The sequence below is a fragment of the Tamandua tetradactyla genome, chromosome 4 (genome assembly GCF_023851605.1).
Source record: "Tamandua tetradactyla isolate mTamTet1 chromosome 4, mTamTet1.pri, whole genome shotgun sequence".
NCBI classification, from domain to species: Eukaryota; Metazoa; Chordata; class Mammalia; order Pilosa; family Myrmecophagidae; genus Tamandua; species Tamandua tetradactyla.
In genome coordinates this window covers 171,685,257-171,708,741 of record NC_135330.1, presented here as the reverse complement: position 1 = coordinate 171,708,741, position 23,485 = coordinate 171,685,257, and the positions used below count along the sequence as shown (strand labels likewise).

Here is a 23,485-nt window from a genome sequence, read left to right as displayed (position 1 = left end):
GGTCTCTGCTTTAACGTGCCGGCGATCATGTGCCCCGATTCCAAAGGGCTCCAACGGGGAAACTTGCAGTACATTACATAAGAAATGCAAATGCAGGTGATTCGGGAAGCCGGATCCCAGAGGTTTCTCTCCCGTCATCTCAGTCTGAGGCTTTGGGGGCTGCCGCGTAGTTGTGAGCGAGTAGCCCAGAAGAGGGAAGGCAGGAGGGCTGCGTGGTGGCGGCGTCGGCTAGGAGGCTGGGCGCTGTCTTTCCGGGAACCCGCACACGCTGGCAGCGAGCGGTGTGGAACATCCCCCCCCACCCCCGCCCCCGCTCTGTTCAGGAGAGGGACCCAGAACCCGATGTTTGCGTCTGGAGCTTTGTTGGGGGAAGGGCGGGGGACCGGCCGTCCTGCAGTGGCAGTCGAGGTGCCGGAGGCTCCTGACGTTGGCACTGCAGTGTAGTAGATCATGAGTCTCCTCTGCCTCCCCGACACCCAGAGTTCAGCCGGGGGCTCCGCTGCACCCGAAGAACCAGAGGCTAGGCAGCAAGTGGCTGCTGCCTCCCAGCCAACGAATCTTGCCAACAGAACGTAGCTGGGGTGATGCGCTTAGAGGGGGCTGCAGCGAGGGGAGCAGGAGGTGTGGGTGGGCGAGGATGGAGGAGGTGGGTGTAGAGGCTGAGCATCCTTTGCGGCCACACTTCTGCAGCAAAAAGGAAGTTGTGAATTGAGACCAACCAAAAGGGTAAATGCTCGCGTGCTCGAGCAGAGGACGCCTGGTCGCGACCTGGGCAGCTGCCCGGACCTGGGACGTTGGGGTGGCAGTTGCGGCTTCTGAAAGTAGCCTCTGGCTGTACCGGGACTTGGTGCTGCAATAGGCTCTCTGCTTGTCCTGACATTCTCATCCTTGTGTTCTAGTTTCCCTCTCCACCTCCTTTCTTCTCTTCCCTGCTCCTCACTTCCCTGTCATTTTACCCTTCTCTGAACTCTTCAGCGTTGAGCAACTCTGAAATGATACCACCATTCTTAGAATTGCCCTAGGAGAAAACAATGTTGTCACCTTATCACCCACATTACTAAATCAGCTGAGGGTACTCCAACACCTGCATCAAACTTAAAACTTGCTGATGCATTGGTTAGACAAAACCTTCATGCGTCTGCAACACTATCCCACAACTTAAGGTGAAGACCGTTTTTGCAAGACTTTCCCAAGTGGGACAAGCCAAGAGCTGCAGTTGGAAAGGGAGGGTTTACTCTTTCATAGAGTATATGCATTAGTTTTTGAGGCTTTCTTGTACCCTTCTGTGAAGACATTTAATTCCTTTCTGAGAAAATAATACTGAAAAACATTTTTTTTTAAGACTTGGGCACTTATCTAGGGATCTTGAAGTCAATTCTTTTATAGTCCTTGAGAGAAGAAAATAATTCAGTATGAAACAGTAAGTTTCTTTGCTGGCCTTTATAAATCTTTGGAAACATTTTATTGGAAACACTAATTTCCCCCTACACAAGATTCAAGATCTTTTTATTACACCTCCCCCATCCCACCTACTTTCATCTCTCTGGAATAAAGTAGTTTTTTTTTTCCTTCCAAGGCATTTTGAAAGGTGTCAAACAAATGACAAATTATTTTTAGAGCAATTTATTTTGCAGCTTATGAATGCTAAAGTACTTGGGTGTGAATTGATGGGTTAACTCAAAGTGTGTCTAACAACATCACCGACTATTTCAACAGGATAGTTTAGTTTTATATTGCCAGAAATGTGAGTTCCAACTTGGGAGATGGAGAACTTAGAAAATATCATTTAAATGGAATATTAATGTGTTATGCTTTTTCTCACTTTCTAGAAGGTTTTGCTTTTCAAGCTTGAATCATAACCATGCCTAGTCCTTCCCTTCTAGTATTGTACCTGGTGAATTCCATTCTCCTTCTACTATTCAAATAAAGTCTAATTTTGACACATAAAGTCTAAAATCATTCCGGGCGGGGGGAAAAGAGAGGGGTATCCCAAGATAGCAGTACAACTAAGAAGTTAAATGAGTAATTAAAATAAAACAAAGATGATAATCTTCTTAACTGTTAAAACCAAAAAGAACAGACTGACTACTACCTATTATGTTATCATCTTAAATCTAAAAAGAGGTCAATTAACTGGTTCCAAACTAAGAAGCTTGGCTGAATATTGCCAAGGACCGTCAATAATCTGATCATGAATTCCCTGTAAACCACCTCTTATTTCAGAGATAAAAGTTAGATTAATTTTTCTTCTCAATCTTTGCAAGTTGCGAAATAATTTACTGATTATTCCCAGCTGTTTAAATTATTGATAATCAGTGGGCATAGTTAGATCAAGGGTTCTTGGGAGGAATTTCAGAGCACTGCTATGTAAGCAGGTTAAGTGAAAATATTCAGAAAAGTTATTAATTTAAGGGCAAAGTTTTTCATCTACCCCGTTATTATCTCCAAACTGCTTAAAAATAAGAGATGTTCAAATTTTTTTCTGTAGTTGTTTTTGTTGTTTTCATGTAAAATTTATCTGAAAACAGGGGCAGGCCATGGTGGCTCAGCAGGCAGAGTTCTCGCCTGCCACGCCAGAGATCCGGGTTTGATTCCAGGTACCTGCTCATGCAAAAAAAAAAAAAAAAAAAAAAAAAAAAAAAAATTATCTGAAAACAAACATGAAGAATATATTTGCACAGTATATCCACTTTAAAATAAATTGCAATAACTTAAAATCACTGGATATATAGTAAATTTACTATCTTCATAAGAACATTTGATATTCCAGTTACAACTATTACCAGAGAATATCTATCTATCCAAGTATTTATACACATAAACACACATGCACACACACACACTTTAATGCCCTACTTTCTGCTTCTTACCTAGCAGAACAATAGTATGCATTTAGAATGTTATCTGCTTCAATTTTCACTGATTAAGTCATGCAAGGTGACCGTATTTTAGGCAAAAATGAATAGGGAATACTAAGTCCAAGGTATTTACTTTGCCTAGAGGAGGGCTTAATATGTTTCTTTAAACCAGTAAGGATAGTGTGGACTGACCAATGTATACAATAGGCCAGATTTGGGGCATAATGTAGGTCACCAAACCTTTGAGCAAAAGTTGCTAAGGAAGGAAATGTGGCTGAAAAAGATAAACACTAAGGTAAATATCTCTTCAGACACATAATGTAAAACAAAGGAAGCCACTGACCCTTAAACACTCAACCACACATGCCCAATACCCTCCAAACCCCAGTGGCTTGACAGGATTTTGGAAATTTGTAATTTAAGAGATTTTATTGAGTAAGGGAGTCAGTGGCAAGAAGGATATGTAGATGTTGTAGACTCTGTTCTAAAGAGCATCTAGAAAACACCACAAATCTCTTGTCCTGAGAGTTTTCTATTTGAACACAGTCTCCTTCTCTGCCATATAACTTTGAGATGGAACAACAGGGCTTGGTAGGGACCATTATCACTTTTTGTTTCCTTCTTTTTCAGTACCTTTCAGCTCAAATTTAGACTTTGATTAAGCAGTTTTAGGTACCTCAAAACACCTAGTATGCCACTGTTACTCATTATTTTAAAAAGAAATTTGCTTTCATCCAGGCATGTTATAGTACTTTGAAGTGAGAGAATAGGGATAGAGGGAAGAAAAAAAAGAAAAAAGAAAAAAAAAGCATTTTTCACTTCTTCACATTCTCAGCCTGCCAACTCATCCAGGTTTCCTTTAGAGCTGAGTGAGGTACAAATGGGCCACAGCCTCTGTACTTCTGAACACTGTGCATACATCAAATGAAAACATTAAATTCAGACTGCATGGTTGGAACACTAAACAGGTATAAGGTTCTCTTCTAATATGCCTGACCTTAGAGTGGAATTCAACGCAAAAGTTGGCCTTGGAATCCAGGAAGCTTTAGTTACTGAAGTAACAAAATGACTTGGTATCATGAACCAAAGGATGGCATTTTAGATTGGCTTCCAAGTACTTATTGGTTTGGAGAGTGGGTTTTTCTTTTTCTTTTTTTTTTTTTGAAATCTATATTCAAGCTAGGTATAAATTTAATACACAATGATCTAAGCTTAGTTTTAACAATGAAGATGATTTTGGTTGCACCCATAGTCTGTTCTCACCTTAGACAATAACTGAGAGTATTCTTTCAAATGATGTGTTGCTTTCAGAAGGTGCTAAAGCTAATTCTATACTGTATTTCATATTTTCTGCACTGAACCATTTCTTTAAAAAATTCCACATTTTAGCAACACAAACATTGAGACTTCTGCTGTGTTTTTATACATATAACAAGGACAACAATCAATGTTTTCACTCCATTGCAGTTTGGCAACATACTTCGCTAAAATTGACTGGTAAGCTCTCCATAAAGATCATATATATGCCTCAAAATGGAAGCATTTATTTAAAAGTTTCTTATGCCTTTAGGGGAAAACAGTTGGGACACTGGAACTGTGTATCAGAATCTCTTCTATTAACTTTTGAATATTTCTTAGCATTGTGCCCAGATTCTTAGTAAAACCTCTGAGCCCAACTTAGTACTACCTCTAGGAATGACTGTGGGTCAGTGTAATACCCACTGACACATCTGTCTGCTTAGTGCAATGATTTTTGTGGTGTTTCTTAGGGTTTTAGATCGTGCACAATGTATCAGACTCAGTTTTAAGGGTGGAACATGGGCACTGAAGAACAAGGAATTTTTGAGGTACATTCTCCAGTTCCTCCACATACCTCTAGATATGTACTAGTATTTCTGCTATTCTTCTTTTGATGGACCAACATATGCCTTGATGTTTTTCCTGTCTATTTCTCTAGTTGCTAAAGTAAAAGATAGGACGATGAGGGGAAGTTCAAAGGAGGAATTTCTAAGACCCTCCTAAACGTGAAGGCAAAAAGAAGGCATAACACACACATTTTATAGGAAACACTTAAGTTTTTGCTTGTCTAATCTGCCAACATTATCTAAGAAAGCCATACAACAATTGCTGGGCACTATTGCTTTTATCATTGCCCACTAACAGAAACTCTGATTATGACACATAGCAGGTGATGAATAAATTTCTATTAAAAGAATAATGAAAAAAAAATGGGTTTCTTTAGCATATTTTAACTATAATACGATAGCTGGCAGTACCATAAATTTTGTTTTTCAAGTTCATTTAATGCTTACTCTTTCCCAGTAGTATCAATCAATATTTTGGTTTCTAAATGAATAATAATAAAACTGTTATTAGTGGCTTTAACTTTTTTTTTTTTTTTTTTTTTTACTTTTTTACATGGGCAGGCACGGGGAATCAAACCCCGGTCCTTGGTCGGGCATGGCAGGCAAGCACGCTTACCTGCTGAGCCACCGTGGCCCACCCTGGCTTTAACTTCTTGCTTTTCATTCCTCATAAAGGACACCCTGAAACACAATTTGCAAACATTCCCTTAGCCTAACTTTTATAATATCCTTCATTCTAAACTTCGAAATTTGAGGCCTGTACTCCATTCCTTACATTTGAGGCCTTTCTCAAAAATAAAAGCTCAAGAGCCAATTGCACTCTCTCATTATCCCCTTCTGGTACTCTGTGCCTTTAAATACCCAGTATTAGGGCACTATTAGTTTCACATCTGCCACACATCCCTTCTTATTTTTTTCTAACATTTAACTTTTCTTCTCTTTAAAAAGGAAGGCATTTCACAAAACACTTAAGTAAATTGTTCTTTTGAATTTCATTCCCTGAAGATGGTAAGTGGCTCTCCCTCGTGGCATGCTGTTCTTGAGGGAACAGCACCTAAACCACCCTCGTTCCAGATGCTTTGAAAGGAGGTCCCCTACCGTTCCCATACTTCTTCTTCGCAGTTTTTAAAGTAGTTGTCTTCAAACTTCGCATCACCCTGCACTTCTAACCACTACACTGATCTGCTTAGTTCCCTCCATTCTGGAGCCACTTTAAAGGGTCGAAAGTGGTGGGTCGCTGCGGCCTGGAGCTGATGAGAGGAACGGAGTTTGTGTCAAAAATCAGAAAGTTTGGTAGCAACCACGGGTTTTGGCAGTGGCCCATGGCAGAAGTGTATCATTTGTTTTCTGCAGCCAACTCTGCAGAGCTTCCAGGTGCCTGGCCTCTCCGTCATCTGGTTGAAACTGGGTTCGGACTCTTAACTAATTTAGCCCTGTGGGGAAGGTGTGGGGCAAGAAGGCGAGGAGACGTCCTTCCTCCTGGTATAACCAGGGGACCAGAGTCCCGGTTGCTGCCGAGCTCCGAAGCGCGCTTCTCAACTCGGAGACACCCAGGACTCCGCTACGCAATGCGGCGGAAGCGGCCTCTTCGAGCCTCCGTAGCGCGGGAAGTTTCCGTTGCCACAGAGATGACCTCTGACCCTCCATAGGAGACTCTGGGGGCCAGGCTGCCGGTCCAGTTGTTGCTGTGGAAACCACGGTGTTAGGGATGCAGTAGGGGAGCAGTGTAGCAGCGCTGTGCGCTCCCGTTAGGGCTGATGCCGAGAGAGGTCCGGGGCGGGGACAGCTGGCGCGCAGGTGGCTCTTTGCCCGAGATCCTCGCTCCGGACTGGGAAGCTAGGGGCAGGTAGTTGGCCGCTCTTCCGGTGCCCGGGCAGGTGTTTGCGGAGTTACTCAGGGGAGAAAACGTAGAGAGTGCCCCGGTCCGTGTCTGGTCTAAGGGCGGTGAAAAGTTTGGTTTCAGCCCACAGGTGGCTGCCTCCCCTCCCCCCGCCCTTCCCAACAAGCTCTCTGGCGCCAGTTCCGGCACCGAGATCCGCTTAAAGGAAAAGGGAATGAAGGGGGAGTTAGGTGCCCGTGTCGAAGCCTAGAACTGGGAGAGGACAACCAGGGTATTGTTCTAAGCTTCTCCATTAGCTCCTGGGAGATCCTGGACTGGACTCTGAGATTATCTGGGCCTCAGTTTCCTCGGCTACAGTAAGGGTATCGAATGCTCTGTCAGATCTAATAGCCTAAGCTTCTGAAGCTTTCCACCCAGTCCTGATTCAGAGTGAACTTTTTTCTCTTTCCTCTATCCTGGAATATGTTGACCAAATTTAAATTGAATCCTAAAATTAAAGAGTATCAGAGAGAGAGAGAGAGAGAGAGAGAGAGAGAGAGAGAGAGAGAGAGAGAGAGAGAGAGAGAGCTAAGGGATCATGAACAACCTGCTCCTTTTACAGGTATGGCAACTCTTTCACAGTGGAGGAAGTGACTTCCAGGATCCGGTTTTGGAATTGTAGACTCAAACACAGGTAGCAGCTTTGAGCATTGGAAGAAGGAACACATCGTATTTTACTGGTGACACTACCAAGAGCTCTTTATGATTTTATAGAGTTGCATGGTTGGTGCTGAAACAGATGGCATTCCATTGTATCTATTATATTCCAGATTGTCTATTCCTACAGTCTCTAAGCACTTTTTTTTTGGTCTGTATATACTAGTTTTTTTTTTCTTTTATCTTTGAGCTATTGGGAAAAGTCACTTAAATATTTTGAATAATTTGTTTTTTTTCCCTAACCTTATTTGTAAAATTGAGTAGTTGAAAAAATTATTTTGAGGGTCTATGTCTAATCTGAAATTTAGGAAATACTTATTTCTTTTAACATTTTTTTAGGTCCACATGCTCTTTGTTTTCACTGTAGTAACTATATTCCCTTTGGAGCAATTGCACCTCTTTCTCCTTTTTAGTCTTCTTAGATCTGCTCAATCAGTGAACACGTTAAAAAATGCTACTTTGTTCCAATTTTTGATGCTAGAGATACAGGGATGAAGAAGAATTCTTAAGGAATTTGCAGGAGATTAAAAAAATGGGATCAGTTTTGATAATGATATGTACTTTAATTTGTTGGTGGTCAAAAGTAATAAAGGGTCTAAGACGAGATCATGGAAGGCTTTTTGGAGGAAATAAAACTTTGAGTTCTGTTCTGTGACATGATTAGATTTGTCCTTTAGGCAACTGTTACAGCTACAGTGCTGAAAATAACTTTGAGCAAGATTGAAGGTAGTAAGGCCATAGAGGAAGCAGCTGAAGTGGTGAGAAGTGATGTGATCCAAGGTAAGGGAATGAGAGGCTGAAGAGAGTTGGAGTCATCTTTCTCTGTGGTTAGTTTGAATTTGGTAAGAAAGGAGAGGAAGGAGTCTAGAATTCTCTGACTACAGGGTTTTTATTTGGACAACTCCCGTTGTTCCTGATGCTCTGAACCTTTGCTATTAGAACACTCCCCTCTCCTTAAAACGTGGATCTCTTCAGAATGTTCAAATTTGAGGGGATGAAGTAGCTTTATTAACAAGTGGAAAACTTTGACAGGTTTTTCTTTTTAGATAAAAATTTAAATGGGCAATTTTAGAAGCATTGCTCTGGAATAGAGTTCATTTTCTTGACTTCAAACTAAAATATGTAGTGGTGAAAAAATGCTTTCAAATAAAGAAAAGTCAAAAGACATTTTATGATTATATAAAATCCTTTGTGAATAACAGATGTTTCTGTACATAATACTTCATTCATTTTGAAGAGCTAAGTAGTGCAATTAAAAGCTAAGTTTTCAGAGTAACTATTCAGTTCTGGCAAGAAAAGAGAAGGAAGAGTGAGCTTTATTGAATTTACCCATGCAAGTGTGTGCACCTGCTTTTTAGATATAAATGAATGTAGTTGTAATTAAAATGGTCTTTTTTTTTTTCCCTGTAACATTTTGTTGTCTTCACAATTACAGTAGATCATTGAAGTGTGTGGTAACCTTTTCTGAAATGCTGCCTCCTAGAAAGTGTAGTTTGGGAGGAAACGTGACGTCTGTTCTTCTCACTTCCTGTGTAGAGCACATGGTATACTATTATTATACTTTAAAAAATAAGAAATGTAAAAATAAGGTTTAAGGACTAAAACAAAAATAATATCCCTTAATTGTAGGTTTTTAAGAAACAACCACTTATTTCAAAGTCTGAAATTCATCTTCTTTAGTTATGTTGCTGTTGTAGACCAGGTGTTGTGATTCTTAAGCAAAGAAAGGGTGCTGTTTTCTAGGAGGCCTGAGTCAGTTTCCTATTTAAACACTTAGTAGTTACTGTCATTGTTCCTCAACATTTTACTAATGGGACAAATTGAGAACAGTAACCCGATGTGCTTTTTCCTCTTTTATTACCAAATGACTTGTTTTCCTAGGGATTTTTATCTTTCATTTACTATTTTTTTATGTTTTTAATATTCATATGCATATTAAGTGATTATTAGTATTCCATTGGGTTTTCAACTTTTATATGCATTGCATTAGGGAAAAAGACAAAAATTATAACAATTCAGTTGTAGTAATTGAGACACATGTCTCTGAACTTGCAATATTTGCCCAATGGGACATTTATCTGACTTTTCTGCTTCATCAGAAATAACCTGAATTAGTTTGGATCCTGTGTCATCTTTTGCTATGCTGTATGTAAATAATAACAATGACTGATCTTTAGTGTATGCTTTCTACTCATTAAATTAGTGTATTCCCTAATTTAATCTTCACGACTGAAGTAGGAACTTCTGCATGCTAGAAATGGCAAAGCCCAGCCATAGAAAGGGTAGATAAATTGTCTGAGAGCATCCCGTAGTAATTATAAGAGCTGGGTACAAACCCAGGTAGTCTTACTCCAGAATGTACACTCTTAATCTACTGTATTGCAGCTACCTCACTAAAGAGAATGTTCAATAGGATGTACCTGACAGTCACTATTTGTCTTAATGTTTCTGTGAATTGTTATTTCCTGAAATTAAAAGGGGCTGTAACCTATTCAGTGTTTAGATATTTAGAATTTTAATGCTTTTTAATTGAAGAATAATTTATATACACTAAAATGCACAGATCTTAGCTGCATGGTGTGATGAATTTTGACAAATGTCTACATCCTTACAACCACCATCCTAATCAAGATACAGAATGTTTCTTTCACCCATGAACATTTCCTCCCCTTTCCATTCAGTTCCCACCCAAGTCCCCTGCAAGAAGCAATCACCATTCTGATTTCTCACTTTAGTTTAGCCTGTGATAGAGCCACTTATCATGAGGTCAGGGAGTCCTTACTCTTTTAACTCTGACTTCTTTCACTTAATGTTTTTGAGATTCATCCATATCATTGTATATTAGGTGTATAGAAACTGTTGTGGCAGCTTCTGTTCTATTTTGTAAACTGGAAACCACTATTGAACATACTTTTAGTTAATATCCTGATATTGTCAGGAACTATAAAGGGTGTGAGAGTTTAATCAGTTTATAAGCTAACCAGTTAGCCTGCCGCTGTTTCATAGATGGTGACAGAAAACAGGAGACTCCTGGGTCAGAGATAAATGATTTTATTACTCAGGATACAGCAGGAACAGTCAGCATGAGTTTCATGTTTGAATCAGTTCGTTTTGCCTCCCAGGTTCCATAAGGCCACAGGGATGATGCAGAGTAGCCCAAATGGATACTGTGCACACAGTGAGTTTGTGTTGTGTTACAGCTGAGAAACACTGAACTTAGGAAGTCCCCAAACTTTTAAGGGGATTCTAACAAAGCTGCCCAACCTTTGCCCTGCAAAGAGACATTATTTATTATCCTGATTAAGAAGCAAATCTATCCTCTCTCCTGTATGGAGACATCCTGGATCCTGAGGTTGTTTGCTATGTAAACATCCTTGAAAATACAGTCCAGGATGAAAGCTGCCACAAAACATGCAGAAATACCTTTGAAAATTGCCCCCTAGCAGAAGTCATATAAATCTATATTTGCCAAGCAACTCTTTCTTTCTTTCTCTCTTTTTTTTTTTTTTTTTTTTTAGTGTTTTCTCAGTATTTACATTCTTGTTGCTCCAATGATGGATTTAGTACTTGGAAAATATGTTATTAAATTATCCAGAAAATGATTCTGAGGTTTTGAGAAGATAGACAATATAGAATTTATATTCTAAATGCATATTTAGAATGCTAAATATGAGAAAGTTCTGGATAACCTAAGTCTAACTGGAGTACTGTATGAGTCCAATCTATGATGGATGAGGAAGAAGGAACTATCTTTTAGAACAGTATGACCTGAGAAGATTCTTGAAGGCATTTTTCAGTTGGCAGGAGCGAGAACTGTGTTCTTGGCAAAGGGAATATTATGAGTGAAATGCAAAGGCTGCAATTTTTTATGGATAGACTGAAAAGTACATAATTGGGGAACTCTGATAAAATTAATAGAATCTTAATTTGGAGGATTAGTGGAATTGCATTTTGGAGTCCAGAAAACTGGCAGAGGAGTTAGACTGGATTGGTGAAAATTATGTTCCTGAAAAGGGGAGTGACATGATTGAGGATTGCTGTATTACATTTGGAAAGTGTATCTGGTGTAACTGATTGTGGGGAGGGTACTACTGGGAGGAAGGAGGGATTTTGTAATAAGAAAGCAATGAAGTGAAAAATGTCTTTTAGTCATCTTTTAGTCAGTTGGGAAACAATTACTTGGATGAAGGGATGGTTCTGGGTATGTAATATAGGCAGGAGAAAAATTACAGAGCAGTTTGGAAGGGTTGAATCTAAAAAAGATCTCAGCTTCTTCTGAAAGATGGAGAAATGGTGTGGAGAGTCAATAATTGCATCCAAAATGTAGTTGATGTCTAGATGAACATACAGTATACATTTTCTTATATAGTTAGAGGCCACTTCTCAATTTAAATTCTATAACCTTGATGGCATTGTAGCAAGTGTTACTTTCTAAATAAGAGAAGAATGCCTTTCAGTACTTTCTTCAAGATGTAATAGTACTTATATACTCTTAGCAATTTATTTCCTTGCAAGGTGTAGTTTTTCTAGTATAGTGTAGAAATACTACAACTTGAAAGGACGAAAAATGTTACAGGCTATTTGGATACAAGGGCCTTTTCAACAGCTTAGATCACATTTTGTTTATACGAATTCTAAAAGCTGCTCTGGCTCTAGTAGCGCTTTAGTAACCTTTGATGACCATTTCTCAGTGAAGAGATACATTAAGAAAAAAATCTGTTGAATGCACAATTTTTAAAAATGAATTTTGGTGTTCTTTCCTGTTATAAAATTTGAATTCTGTTTTATGGGATCAACATCTGTCTCCAGGATGTCTTAACATGTAAGAATGTCAGAAAACTTACAAAATGACATTTTTAAGAAGGTGATTTTTGTTGAAACAAGCATGAATTTATTAATGGCTATTAAAACTTTACCAAAATGTAATAGTAAAGCCTTATCCACACCAGTTAAATTTCTTTGGCTTAGCACTAGGATCCTTGTTAAAGATCACAGTTTGTACAACCAATATTTATAAGGTCACAAGCTTAATTCATAGGTGAAGGGAAAGGGGTACGTTTTAGGTGGTGATAGCAGTTGTAGACTTACTCTGGTGTGAGTAAATTGGTAATGTGAGCCTACTGACCTCTGTTATATCAGTATGTGAGTGAGTAAGTAATTTCATCAAGCTATCTGAAATTTAGGGTAAAGGCAATAGTGGCACAATGCTTAAAAGTCTGAATACTACAGACTTAAGGGTCTGAATGTTGTTGTATTAGCATAGCTATGATTAAAAATTTTTAATTTTTTGTGTATAAAGATGCCACTTCAGAATCGCTATCAAAGCTCTCTGATATGGGTTGGCATAGACAAGTTGGTACTTTCTTCTTCAAGTTCTCTGATGTCTACTAATCTGTATTTGTGAGAGCCTTAAAGATAGAAAACTATGATTATTCAACTCACTCTGTGAATCATGACCTTGCTCTTTTATTTTTGTTATCTAAAACAGAAGGCGTTATTATCTCTGTGCATTTTGACAATTTTTTTGTCTAGTTGTGCTTTTTCTTTTACTTTTGAGGTCTTAATGTAAGATGGATCTTTGATCTTTTTCCTCTTGCATCTTTTAAAATTTGTAATTGGTAAAAATACTATTAAATATTATTGCATATATGTCTACCGGCTATGCTTATCACTCTGTGGGCTCATCTATAGAGTTCAGTGTTGTCTGTTACCATGATTTTTCTGTTTCGTGACAAATAGATGAATAACAAAAAATAAGATATGAAAGAGAAATATATAGGCAGTAGAACACTAGGTTCTTTAGAAATTCACAGGGAGGAAATGAAAAATACTCTGGACAACTTCTGTATCTTTTGCCTCCATGTAATCACTGCAGGAGTTTTAAGATATCCTGTATCACCGATTCCCATTGCATATGGTTAGACATACTTGGCAATAGTTGCCAACTTTTTTTTTTTTTTTTTGCTTTATAATCTAAAAATTGCAATGACTCTTTTATACCTCCTTATAAACCTTTTATCTAAAGGAACAAAGGAGAGAAAGCCCTGGTTATTTGATTATAGATGCTTTCATGCATTGTTTTGGTTGTTTGTTGGTTTTCCTTCAGATACTTCACTGGCAAGGAAGGAGGAGATAGCTACCTTGATTCTAAAACTCTCTTAAAATTAATCAACTTGTGATCACGCTTGGGACTGATTTCCAATTTGTTTGGAAATAGTGGTTTAATAAAAGAAACAAAATATGTAGAGCAGTAGGATACATATTGGAGGGATACAATAATTTCAGAGTTGCTCTTCCAAGAGAGAACATATGAGCCGTTTGTCATTTTGTAGCCATAATAATATTGGAAATCTATGCATATCAATTTTGTCAAAACAGTTATCCTGTCCATCTCCCAAATATAATAGTCTAGCATTCTTTCCTGCATGTAGTTCAAAAGAGAAGTTCTCAGCCATTTTTGTCTTCTTTGTCATATGTGATGGATAATAGTCATATATCTAGCATAATTTTATTTTAGGTTGTATTTTACAGAACAACTTTATATTTTTAGATAAGTGATCTTAATGTTAGCATTGAGTTTTTGTAGCACTGAGCAAAAATCAATTACATTTATATTTGAAAGTATGGAAACTGTGACAGCAATTTTCACACCCCAAAAAAGTTTGTGACAATTTTAGTTTTAGTTTTGACAGCTCTTACTTTAACACCTAAAATCTATTTTGATATAGTATTGATAATAATTATATTAAAAAAAGAATTTTGAGTATGAGTTGTTTTCATATATATGTATGATAGATGAAATACATTAATTCCCTTCAAAGCCCAAAGACCATTTGGTATACACTTGCAGTGAAAGAAGATTCCTGTATACTTTTATGAATGATTTTCCCTTCCCACTAGTTGTAACTTCCTCCTTTCTCTATTTCTTAAGAAAAATAATATTAGAAATAGAGTAGGAAAGATATTAGTAGAAGAATAGCTTTAAATATATTTTAATTATATAAGAAAAGTTAGTCATTTGCAACCATTGATACTTTATTAGTAGAAACATATGACTTAAACATATTTCACTGATCATGGCATACTAGTGATAGGACAGCATGATTAAGAACTAATATTTTAGATTTTAACATTTGAGGGTTGGTGTTTTTTGAGGATTGAATCATGTATCCCACAAAAGACAGTCTTATTCTGTGTTCCAATGGGTGTGAATCCATTTGCAAAAAGGATATTTGAAGATGTTTAAACTATTAAAGTGAACTCATTTGTGCATAGATCTTTGAAGATTCTATTTAGATGAGGCCAAATTTTATCAGACTAAGCCTTAATCCATTTGACTAGTGCACTTATAAACAAAGGAAATTGAGATGCAGTCTGTCAGAAGAAGCCAGTTAGAAGTCAGTAGAATGCGGAATTCAGTGGCTAGCAGAGGAGAGACACAAGGAGAGGAAGATGGCCATATGATAGAGGATTGTCGGAACACTGCAGACTCTGGAAGAAGACAGGCCCTGCCAATACCTCAGTGCTGGACTTCTGGCCTCCATAACTGTGCAACAATGAATTCCATTGTTTAAGCCAATCTGTTGTGCAGAATCTGCCATAGACGCCCCAGAAAACTAAGACAGTTTCCTTTAAAAAAAAAAAAAGCTATAAAAATCTGTAACATTTTAATGCATAATTTCCCATTTCCAATAGTGGATTCTATACCTTAAACTTATAGAATTCCTTATACATGAAGAACAGTGTGCTTGACCTCATGGAATGCATGAATAAGACAGAATACCAGTCTGTCTAGGGGACTCGTGGGTACTTGAGTGTTGAAAGGGTGACTGAGGATAGCCATCCTGGAGCTAAAGAAACAGAATTGTTCGAGATGGAAGAATGAACTGATCCATCCTCTCTTCTCTCCTTTTCCTTCTCCCCCTTGCCACTGTCAGCCAGGCCATGAGATTCCACTCTGCTTCAAATTAAGCTAGGATTGGAACTAAAGTATTCAAAACAGAATGAAAAGTCCATGACTGTCCTTTCATGATGTTAGAGGTATTTAAGTTGAAAAGTGTCTTGTACAATGAAGATAATAATGACTGTAAAATTATGATTGAAAATCGGTTTATTATTCACAAAACTGACTGACAATGACCTTGGGGTCTTTGCGCAGTTTTTGTTCTTTTAATTATGCTTACTTGACTACCATTAAGGTATATTTATCTAGGGAATAATATGAAAACTTTAAAGAACGTTTCAAGAACGTTTTCTGAAATACCGGAAATCTAAAATAATTTGTGGTAAAATTAAATATAGTTATACTTGTATTCTTCAAACCAAGATTATCAATTATTAATCTCATTTTTAATAATAACTTTATTAAGATTCAATTTATATATCATAAAATTCACCTTATGAAAGTATATTCATTTAGGTATATTCACAGGGTATTCATTTACTATTTAGTATATTCACAGAGTTGTGCAACCATTGCCACTATCTAATTTGGGAACATTTTCATCAACCTAAGAGGAAATCCCAAACCTATTAGCAGTTGTGGGTTTATTCTTTTCCCTTTCCCCCATTCCCTTGTAAACACTAATGTACTTTGTATATATGTGGACTTCCTTCTGGACATTTCATATTGTGTGCTTTTTTCACTTAGTGTATTTGTTTCTAAGGTTCATCCATGTTGTAGCATGTATCAGTACTTAGTTCTGTTTTGTTACCAGATAGTATTCCATTCTATGAATATACCATGTTTAGTTTACTCATTCATTAATTGGTGGACATTAAGTTGTTTCCACTTTTTGGCTACTATAAGTAATGCTGCTATTAATGTTCTTGTATAAACTTGTTGGATGTATGTTTTCAGTTCTCTTGGGTATATACATAGGAGAGGAACTGCTGGGTCAGATGGTAACTCTGTGTTTAACATTTTGAAGGACTGCCAAACTGTTTACCAAAGTGACTGCACCATTTTACATTCCCTTTAGCAGTGTATGAGGGTTCCAATTTCTCAACATCTTGATTATAATCACCCTACTCTATATGAAGCGGTATGCCATTGTGTTTTTTATTTGCATTTTGCTAGTGATTAATGATGTTCAGCAACTTTATATGTGCTTATTGGCCATTTGTATATCTTTGGAGAAATGTCTAATTAAATCCTTTGGCCCACTTTTTAGTTGGCTTATTTATCTTCTTATTATGAATTCTCAAAGTTCTTTGTATATTCTGGATACAAGTTCCTTATCAAGTATACGATTTGCAAATATGTTCCCATTCTGAGGGTTGTCTTTTCATTTTTTAAATGTGTTCTTTGAAGTGCAAAGTTTTTATTTTGATGAAGTCCAATTTTTCTATCTTTTTACTTTTGTCAGTTGTGTGTTTGATGTTCTATATCTAAGAATAATTGCCTAACCCAGAGTCATGAAGATTTAGTCCTATGTTTTCTTCTCAAAATTTATAGTTTTAGCTCTTGTATTTAGTTCTATCTTGAGTTAAGTTTTCTATATGGTATGAGGCAAGAGTCCAACGTCATGCTTTTGCATGTGGATATCCAGTTGTCCCAGCACCATTTGTTGAAATCTTATGAGAATTATAAATCTCACTTGGAATTTGTTCTAGTTTGCTAGTTGCCAGAATGCAATACACCAGAAACAAAATGGCTTTCAAAAAGGGGAATTCAATAAATTGCTAGTCTACAGTTCTAAGGCTGAGAACATGTTCCAATCAAAAGAAATCTATGGAAATGTCCAATCAAAGGCATCCAGGGAAAGATACCTTGGTTCAAGAAGGCGATGAAGTTCAGGATTTCTCTCTCAAGTGAGAAGGCACATGGTATACGCAGTCACGGTTTCTCTCTCTCAGCTGGAAGGGCACATGGTGAGTACTAGCTTTTCTTCTGGCTTCCTGTTTCATGAAGCTCCCCGGGAGGCATTTTCCTTCTTCATCTCCAGAGCGCTGGCTGATGGACTCTCTGCTTCATGGTGCTGCAACATTCTCTGCTCTCTCTGGATCTCCTTCATTCTCCAAAATATTTCCTCCTTTATAGGACTCCAGAAGCTAACCAAGACCCACCCAAATGGGTGGAGACATGACATCACCTGATCCAGTTTAACAACCACTCTTGATTAAATCATCATCTCCAGGGAGATGATCTGATTATAGTCTCAAACATGCAGTCCTGAATAGGGATTAGAAGAAACGGCTGCTTTTACAAAATGGAATTAGAATTAAAACATGGCTTTTCTAGGGTTCATACATCCTTTAAAACCAGCACAGAATTGATATGTATCCAAAAAGCCATTTCACCTTTCTTAATTCATTTTACCAGAGAACAATCTAAAGGTACCTTGGCATTTCAAATAAATAAATTATATTATATACTATATGAAATTATAGTAGGGTACTATGACAAGTTTAAGTAGCAATGAATGACTGCTTTTACTGTAGCTCTTAGCATATAAGCACTTTAAAGGAAATTAATACCCTTGTAGAAATGGAACACAGACTATTTGTAGATATATTTTGTGAATAATTTCTATGTATTTATCTTTGATTATAAAATTGCTCTGACTTTTTAATCTATGTTTATTTTCAAAGCATGGGAATTTCATTAATATACTGACAATATGATACTATATTTACATTTAAGTTGACTACTTAGTTCTAAAGTTAAGATAAGAATTCACCGTGAGATATAAATTATACTTTATTTAAATTTATTCTAGTTCACTTCTTAAATATCTCATGTAAAACTTAAACATTCCTTGATATGAATGTCATCTAAAGATATAACAGAACAACCTCTTCTGCTACAGCATATTGTTCTTTATAGTTAAGATATCACCCTATTATCTGGTAAAGACATGCTTTTATAAATAGGTAGCACCACCCCTAATGCAGGTAGACATTCTCAGATCAATCATCTGAGGAAAACTTCAGCTATGAATTTGAACCTTGAAAGAGGGAGTTAACAGGTAGAAGAAGCTTCTTGCTCTCACTGAGCCTTCTCTTGGGTTTGAATTTTTTAGATTTCTGGAAGCAATGGACATTTTGGCAAGGTTGGGAGCTGAGTAGGGAAGCATCCAGTTACTGAACTCTAAATTGAAAAAAAAGGTAATCTATTGTTAGGTTATCTAGCTCCATGGCATTCTATGTTGATTTCCTTTGTGTTCTATCCAAATACTCAATTAACCTATATATAAATATTTCTGCCTTGTCTTGGAATTTGGAGAAAGATCATTTCCTTAATCCAGGGTATTAAATTTGGAACAGTACCTTTATTCTCTCTTTTGAAGTGATCATTGGTGAGGAAGATGAATCTTAGGCTATAAGGGGTCCAGTTGGCTTTCCATTGAAGAACTTGGAGGATCTTTGTTTTATTTCATTAGTGAGATTGATATTTTCCCCCCATAGGTAAACTTTTACTTTTATGGAATGAAAATATGTTCATTTCAGTTACATTGCCAGGGTAGAGTACAGCTGTGTGAGATGACTTATTTCACCTTTCTCACTTGTTTACTTGGACCCTCAAACTTTAGAACAGGTTGTGCCATTAACATGAGCATATTAGCCTTTTGTTCTTGCCTTAAATCTATCTCCACGTTTAATATCCAGAAAAATACAGTAAATATTTTTTCCTATTGAACTGTCTATTTGCTATTTGTGTGTGTTTAACTCTATCTCTATATAAATGTGTATATATAAACTATGTGCATGAATGTAAATATTTGTATGTACGTTTATATACATAAATATGTTTATGTGTGTATGCGTGCGTGCGTGTGTGTGTGTATGTGTATACACATCCACATTACACAGGTATACAAGAGATACCTAAAAGAACAAACAGACTTATTTATTTTCTATTTTTTTGTCTGCTATGTCAAACATGCTGCCTGACACCTAGTGGATTTGCTGAACGAATAGAGTTAGAATAAGTTTGGTTCCTTGGAAGAATGATGAAATCTTTTAAACACCATTTAGATATTTTCAACTTAAACTTGAGTGTATAGTACAAATAAGCCACTTTAATGTGGCTTTTGATGATATCATGTTAAAAAATAAAATATTTAAAAATCCAAATTTTGATTTGCCAAATGTTTTCCTTTAATAGAAAATATACTCTGGGAAGCATAGAAAATATTAATCTTTTTTGTCCTCTATATAATTGTAAATTCTGATAAACTTCCAGGTCCAATGATTATATCTTCTTCAAGCTTGTGCTGGCCAAATGTCCTGGTACTATTGATCTAGATGGGCTAGTTCTGGGTAACCGTGTTTGAAGGCATGTTCAACTAAATGCTCATGTTCTTTTTGTCTTTGAAAATTACTGTTAAATAATTAAATATTTACAAAATATACAAAAATTGTGTATTTAAAGAGTTATTTTTGTTATTGTTATTTTACTTACTGATAAAAGTGTAAGAGTATAATTTGTGGAGCTGAAGACTAGAATCTTAGTTGTAATTTCTCTGACTCCGCATTATGATTTTTTTGGGTTTGCTTGCTTGCTGCTCTCTTTTTAGTAAAAGGAAGAATACCTCCTTTGTATATATGTAATAATTAAAAGAGATTATATATGTAAAGCATCTAACGCAGTACCTAGCACATAGACATTTTTTATTAGTTTCTCCCCATTTCCTTGTTAGAAATGTTATTAGTTTCTTTCCTACATTCTCCAGTGAATGACCTATGCTAAAATTAATTTTTTTTATTAAGTAATATAATCTTTTGAGGCTTTTATCTTTAGCTAATGCTGTAAGGCACATAAATAAATTTTAAAAATTGCAGTCTCCAAGTAAAAGCTGAAGATAAATTTAGAGGCCTAATAGAAGCCTTGTTCTTATTACATCTCCTTTTGTACTTGATAGGCCTAACCAGCTCTTAAAGCCTTTACTGTCTAGTAGAGCGTAGGGCATTTTGTATTTTGCCCAGAGTAGGACTGGCTGCCAACAGTTTTTAAATCCTTATATTGTTCTTCAACTAAAGAACATTGTCACATATCTATTAGAATATTACAATACCTTCCTTTCCTGTGAATATTATTGAATTGCGTCTTAGTCATCTTTATATAGGCCAAAATGAATATTTAAAAATATTTTCTAGGCTTTTATAATGTGCATATTTTGCTTCATTTTAAAATCATCTTTCTTAATTATTTATATCTAATGATCACGACCTCAAAAATTTTGAGATTAATTTTATGGGTCATTCCCATTTTGTGATACTTTTTATCCTAGTTGTAAATGAATGAGGCACATTTTACAGCAACTTTTTCCCATTATTGTTCTATTTAAGAAATTCACTGACTGATCATTCCTTTACTTCTTGGATTTAAAATATCTTATTTACCACTTTTAATTCTTTATTTTGCTGTGGGCTTTTTCTATTACTACTACATTATTATTTTGTTGTTATTATTATTATCACTTTTCCCTCCTGTTGTATATTTTCTTTATTCCTACCTAAATATTTTGGGCTCTGTCATTAATTTCTGCTCTCTGGGGAAAAAAGTAACCTAAAGATTTAAAGTATAGTTTTAATTTGCCTTTAGCAAAGGCCATTTAGGAAATGCTCTGTTACGTAAATGAGAGTCCCATTTTGGGAGGGAGTGGAGTTGGACTAACTGAGCATGACACTTCCCACTCTAGGATTCGGTTGACTAGGTTTGTTTCTAATGGCTGGTGCTGCTGGGCTTTGGATGGGTACTTATTACTTGGGAATGACAATAAGTAATAGGTCACACTTTTGCTTGGGAATACCAGTGGAAAACATGTAGTTCCAAGGTACTGAGAAAATGTAGTTTAGAGAATCTAGCCACTGAAGATAATCTGTTTCATATATTTGATTTCCTCCTGAATATTTAATATCATAGCAGGAATAATTAAGTTACTTCATTTAATATATATTTACTTTATTGATTTTGAATTATATAGTTGTAGGGGTTGTTTTCAGGACAGGCTGTGGGTCAGAAATAATATCTTTGTGAGTTGTAGACTAGGCAGTTGTTTATACCACACAGAGGAGAGGCCTGGGCTACAAAAATATATGGGAGCATCATCAATATTTGGCTGACCACTGAAAACTTAGTAAGGGATAAGGGCACAGAGGAGAGAAAGTGTGAAAGAAGGACACAGCCTAGAACAGCATCTTGTAAAGACTCCCAAATTTAATGTAATGATAGGTTCAGCCAGGCATTTTTATTGACAGCAGAACTAGCTGACTTAATCTTTAAAATTTGAATGTCAGTGTGAGAAATGGACTGTAGATATTACAGCATCCAAATTAACAGTAGTTTTATTTTTCTTTCTAACCAGGGTTGAACTTAATAAAGAAAGAAAATACGTTAGTACACACTGTTCTTATAGGTAAATTTTTGGCTTTGTTTTTAATCTGTTGATCTTTTTAAGGAGAGCACTGACAGACTAAAACAAGACAGATGACTTTTATTGACATTTGATTGGCTAAGTTGAGGTTGGGTTATCATAGACTTAGAATTGGTTATCTTTGAATAGAAAAACTCAGGTGAATATTTTTCATAACTGAGATGTGGAAGTCAAAATGTAACCTTTAATATAAATAGTCTTATTTTCTAAACTTCAAGTATTTATTTTACTTCAGTTAGAAGGAATTTTTATATGATAAAATTAGTGCTTTTTTAAAGGAATTTTTATGATATAATTAGTCCTTTTTTGATAAAGGCTTGTTTAATTTTATACATCATTATCATTAATGATTATGATTTGTGTCAAAGAATTGCCTTCCTAGTTAATTAATATAATTTCATGTCTTATACCTTAGCTAATAATTTTATTATTTGTGTCACAGTGTGTGCTGGCTCTGATTTGATCACAGCTATGATTTATACACTGTACTCGAATAGAAAACAAGGAGGACAACAAACTTAATCCTGGCTCCAGCTGAACACCTGCCCCTAGATCAATCCTGCGTCTTGTAGTGAAGATTAACTAAGCCAGTATGAATATTAATTTCATTTATGGGTTATAACTATGGCAGCAGGGGTGCTATTTTTTTTTAACCAGACTGGGTGACCTTTCCTATATAACTCTGTATTTCCAGTTCCATTAGTGATAGTCAGTTGAAATGAGTGACCAGATGTTATAGCTTATTTAGCCAAAATTACCCTTTAACATTAGCTCTCACACATTACTCCATCTTTCTGAACTTTGGTTTACATAAGCTTAGTTGTCTAAAATAAGTTTAGCAAATTTATGTTTATCAGTTGACGTTCTCTCATGCATCAAATAATCTTTACACTGAGGAATCAGCATAGTTTACTAGCAAGCTTGTATTATATTATTTTTGTTTCGAGTTATTGGGAATTTAGTTGAAATGACATCAACTATCAATGTGCCTAAGTCACTTTACAGAATTTCACTTTAGCCCTTATTGAAAAGTCTTTAGAAGAAATTGATTGTTTTTGCATGACAAAATTCTTTTTAGTAGTATTTATTGAGGGTTAGCAGCCTAATATATCTACTTATTGATACCCAAAAAATCTGACACATAGCTTTTTATTTGTACTATTATATTTATTTTCTTCGATCAGATATACAAGGCTTTACTCTGATAAAATTCTTCTGCCTGTATTACCCCTTCTTTATAACAGGATGTAGTCACTTAAAGAAAAATACTCACCTTGCTTTTGTATTATAGTCAGGTGTGCCTATTAAATTGTAAGTTTCAGTAAGATCCGAGACTCTCGCTAAGTCATTATTGAATACTCAGTACCTAAAAGAGTGTTTTGCATAGTAGATACTCAGTATATGTTTAATAATTGAATTGATTGATTCATTTTTAATATCTTGCCCGTATCTAATTAGAACCCAGAGAAAATAGAATGCTAAAAGAAGGAGACATAATTAATATTGACATCCTTTTTGTACTTTGAAACTACTCCTAGGAAAACAAAATATGATGGCAACAATTTATTGCTACTTTGCACATGAAGGAAACTTTAGGTCTGGTCTAGTACAGTGTTATAGCATGGGTCATATCAACACTCAAACTCAGCTTCTCAGGGTAGGAAGGATCCTTAAATGTCATCCGTCACAACTTTCCACCCAATGCTTGGGTTTCTTCTGTAGTAGTGCTTCTCAACTTAGTCACATCTTAGAATCACTTTGACAGTTTAAACAATCTCATAGTCCAGGCCTTACCCTAGTCCAGTTACATAAGAAACTCCAGGTGTCTGGATCTAGGCATCAGTA

General features: G+C 36.2%; 1 protein-coding gene across 2 annotated transcripts in view; it reads left to right on the top strand.

Annotated features, from left to right (window-relative positions):
* Nucleotides 1–23,485, top strand: part of FGF14 (fibroblast growth factor 14) — a 636,992-nt gene that overhangs the window by 1,303 nt on the left and 612,204 nt on the right. The window contains exons 1-2 of one of the 2 annotated variants that reach the window (XM_077158613.1): nt 6,377–6,569; nt 7,165–7,236. The exons of the other annotated variant lie outside the window; for it this stretch is intronic. The gene's annotated coding sequence lies outside the window, so the exon portion shown is untranslated. Of the gene's footprint in view, nt 1–6,376; nt 6,570–7,164; nt 7,237–23,485 lie in introns of those variants that run through there. 2 annotated transcript variants of the gene reach the window in all.